Here is a 4,468-nt window from a genome sequence, read left to right as displayed (position 1 = left end):
CTGTACGAGAGAGGGTCGTGACCACGTGTCTACTGTGTGCGCATTTCCAAGGATGGGCAAATTGCCTTCTCCCGTCTGAGGAGTTCTGTGGGGAAACTCACACGCTCCCTTAAGAAGATCATGCATGGCCCACTCAGGTTAGAGACAGAAGGAGGGGCAGCTGTGCTGAGACAGGCTTCCCTTTGGATTTCTCACACACTCCACACCCCTCACAACACTGTCCTTTGGGGCTGCTGCTCCACTTTAGCATCAGATCCAAGTACAGATCCCAAACTCCTTCCTTTGGTCCCAAAGCATGGCACGGACCTCAGGAGCTCGGGTACAGTAGCTCCTAGAACACAATCACCAGCATTTTCCTCTCGCGCTCCGCCAAGCCCTCGCTGACATCCACAGGAGAAGGCTTATGAAACTCAGGAGGCTATTTCTTCAGCAGTCATGCCTACCCTTGCCTCTACTTGCAAGTCCCAGGAGCTCCTAGTTTCCTCCAAAATCTTCCTGGCTTGGCAGCTAGAACTTCTAGCAAGAAGTAGGTTTCAAAAGAACAGAAAATGCAAGGGGGCCTTAAGGATCATCTGGTCAAACTAGGGACTGAAGACAACCAGGTCACAAGGAGTCATACAACTTGTCTGAGGTTACTTCCAAAGTTACTTCTGGTCTGGCTCTTTGTCTCAAAAACTACTATATTTGGGCCAGGTACTATACTATGTATTTTCCATATATTATCTAATTTTTATGCCAGTCGTATAAATGAAAGTTATTAGCCCCATTTTACAGATGGGGAAACAGGGAATTAGAGGGTTAAGTAACTCCCAAGGTTACTTAACTAAAAAAAAAAAATGGTGGAGCCTGTGTTCTTATTTACTTATTTATACAGAAAAGTATGGTACTTTTTGCAATGTAGTGCAAAAAGTATCATACTTAGGAAAAAATAAGTCTCTCCTTGACCCCAGACTCCTAGTTTCCCTTCTCAGAGGATACTGTTCTTAACTGTGAGAGACACTCTAGACATTTACAAGCATATACGAGTATAAAAACATGCCCTTTCCCCACGCTTGACATACTTGGAAGGTCTTTTGTAGGACTGGCACGTATGAAAATAACCTTTTTATTTAAAAAAAATTTTAATTTATTTTTAGAGAGAGGGGAAGAGAAGGAGAAAGAGAGGGAGAGAAACATCAAATGGTTGCCTCTCACAGGCCCCCCACTGGGGACTTGGCCTGCAACTCAGGCATGTGCCCTGACTGGGAATCGAACCGTAGACCCTTTGGTTAGCAAACTGATACTCAATCCACTGAGCCACATCACCCAGGGCTGGAAATAACCTTTTTTAAATGACTGCACATTATGTACATCATACAATTTATTTACCCACTCTCCTAAATGAAAGCCATTTAAGTCGTGTTTTTAGTATTTTGCTATTGCAAATATTGCTGCAATAAGCATTTGCAGGCATGCACAAATGTATCTACAGGACAAATATCTAGAAATGGAATTTCTAGGTCAAAGAGTAATGCACACTTAAGCTTTTGATAGATAAGGCCAGAGAGGCTGCAAGAATTTACATTTTTACCTGTTCCCCCATGTTCTCATCCGTACTACGCACTGTAAACTCCTTATCTTGGCTAATCCTGTAAGTAAGAAGTAGCATATTGCTATTTTAAGTTTGCATCTTTCTAATAAATACATAAAGTATATGGCTGTTTTCCTGGTATGAATAACTGAACTCTTCCTTATGGATTTGTAAGGGTTCTCTGTCTGTGAAAAAATAGAGCCTACAGTCTTAGCCACTCTGCTATGCTGTGTTCTTTCTATTTACTAATAAAGCTACCTGCACGCATCCGGTTGGGTTTACATCACTTCACGCAGACACCTGTGACAATAACTGGTTCAAATGGACTTAAAAATTTTTTCACTAACAACTAGAACTTCAAGAGTTACTGTACATTGAAGGCTGTGTCAATATATAATTTCTAAAAGGAGGATGATTAGAAAAAAAGAAATAGGAGAACATTCATCCATTCTTTCATTTTTTGGCTTTTCATAAAAACCATGCAATAAATATGTGTAATAGCCTATATAATATAAACATGGAGTATTTCTGAAAAAATTCATTTAAAAACTAGTTGCCTCCAGAGAGGGAAACTGGGGAGGGAAGTGGAGAATTATATACTCTTTTGTATACTTTCAGTATTTAATTTTATGAATATTTTACCTATTAAAAAATAAATAAGCTTTCTTGAACTGAGTCAACTAGATAAAGCTTTTCCTAAGGCCATTTCACAGGTAAAAGAGATCTAGAACCTGCCCTTCAAAGGCTTACAGGTAAGACATGCACGTAAATAAAGACGGCACAAAACAGAACAGCTAAGTGTCCTAGGAGAGCAGGGAGATGCGAGGCTGGAGGAAAGAGGCCACATTTGAAGAACAGGAAGTAAACTGGAGAAGGTGAACATACATGAAGGGAACGACTGTGTCAGTGGGTGACAAGGGCCCAGGGCCTCCTGCACACCCACGTAAGTACACCACACGTGCAGCACACACATCCTGGGCTTGCCGAAGAATGGAGAAAGGGCCCTTTCCACCTTTCGTTGTCTAGATCAGCATGGGTTCTGGGAAGTGGAAGGAGGAAGGTACAGAAAAGTCAAATCAAGCCCCCCAGGCCATGTGGCTGGTCCCCCTTTTGTCCCCTGTGCTCCAGTTGTGCAGGCCTTGTTTCTTTCCTTGTCTGAGCAAAGCTCCTTCCCTGCTCAGGGCCTTTACATATGCTGCTCCCCGAGCCTGGGAGACTATTTCACTTCCTCCTCACCTAGAACTCCTACTTACACTAGCCTGAAATGCCACTTCCGCAGGGATGCCTTCCCTTAACACGCACAGTAAGCCCTGCCACCCTATCTGTAGTTCTTCTGAGCACCCTATCACAACTGTGACTTAAATACTTATTGGGTAATTTTAAAAAGTTTTCCTACTGACACTGAGGCCATGTCTTGCCTTGTTCAACTGCTGTGGTCCTTATGCAGTAACAGGCACGTGGCAGATACCAAAAAATATTTATGAACGAAAGAAGGCACACACGCTACTCTTGGCCAGTCTCTCACTTGGTAAAACCTAAAAATTTTAAGGACATCTATTAAAACAACGCTGGACAGCCTGGGTCAGCTTCATGGGTATGTAATCTCCGCAGTCACATAGAGACCCACAATCAAGAGGGCCCCGTGCTGTTGTCATCTTACAATTCTTTCCAATTTCATCTTTGAATTGTGTTCTGTATGTGAAGTCCAATGGGACAAAGGAACACGAGTGGGAGCTGAGGAGACACGCGCCACACGCGTGTCCGCCACTCCTTGCCAGTGCGCTCGAATATAGCGTCCGCCGTGCTCCACCAGCACGGAGTTCTGAAGGACCCGCACTGTGTGGGAGTTCAGCAGGGTTCAAAGCCAGAGAAGGGGAGTATGTTTGTTATGTTCACAACTGAGCAAACGGAGGCACTGACAGCCTGGAGGGGCCGCACTTTCCACTCACACCAGAACTCGCTTCAAACAGAAGGCCATGGTTTTCTAAGAAACACAGGCGAGAAACAAACTCCACGTGTCCTCCATGTTGCTTCGCTGTTTCAGCCAAGCATTTATTTACATTGAAAATGATGACACAGAAGGAAACACGACAACCCACACTCTTACCCCCTTCAGTCCATTCTTATTCATTAATAAAGCGAAGGCAGAGAGGGTTGACAGATCATGCACGTGTCAAGAAGTGAAATAAAACAGTTGTGTTAGTTTTGTGCAGTTTCCACTGTTCACCTCAGAAAGAAATACATGTGTGTGTACAAGCTACAGAATGCAAACTGTTTAATTTTGGAGGTTCCACATATGAGTTAAACACTCTTATACTGCATTTAAAATTGGCATTATTGCCCTGGCTGGTGTGGTTGAGTGGATTCAGTGCTGGCCTGTGAATTGCAAGGTCGCTGGTTCAATCCCCAGTCAGGGCACATGCCTGGGTTGCAGGCCGGGTCCCCAGTTGAGGGCATGCAAGAGGCAACCAATCAATGTATCTCTCACACACTGATGTTTCTCTCCCTCTCTTTCCCCTCTCTCTAATAGTAAATAAATCTTTAAAAAATAAAAATAAAAAAATTGGCATCGGCAAGATGAACAGTAAAATTCATGCTGATAACATTTACATTTTTCTTTACTTAGAACAAAGTTAATTGCAAATAAAAAATACCATGACAAGTTGAGAGACAGAGGGATTGTGGAACAAAGGAAAAAACTCTGTTTTAAAACCACGTGGATGAAAAAGGGGTCACATACTCAACCTGAAAAACTCAGTGGACACCTGCATGGTGGGCCCTGCAAACTCAGAGACCAATGTAACAATACAGGGTAGTGGGAACGTGCTAACTGAAAGCACGTTACGGTGGGTAGTCATGTCCTAGGCCTGTAGCTTCCTTGACAAAGGTCAGTCTTTA

General features: G+C 43.2%; 1 protein-coding gene across 1 annotated transcript in view; it reads right to left on the bottom strand.

The window, feature by feature from the left end:
• The window catches only part of TANGO6 (transport and golgi organization 6 homolog), a 136,345-nt gene that overhangs the window by 442 nt on the left and 131,435 nt on the right, over positions 1-4,468 (bottom strand). The gene's annotated exons all lie outside the window — the stretch shown is intronic.

Source organism: Desmodus rotundus, chromosome 12 (genome assembly GCF_022682495.2).
Source record: "Desmodus rotundus isolate HL8 chromosome 12, HLdesRot8A.1, whole genome shotgun sequence".
Taxonomy (NCBI): Eukaryota; Metazoa; Chordata; class Mammalia; order Chiroptera; family Phyllostomidae; genus Desmodus; species Desmodus rotundus.
The sequence above is the reverse complement of the archived record's forward strand: the minus strand, read 5'-3'. Positions and strand labels throughout refer to the sequence as shown.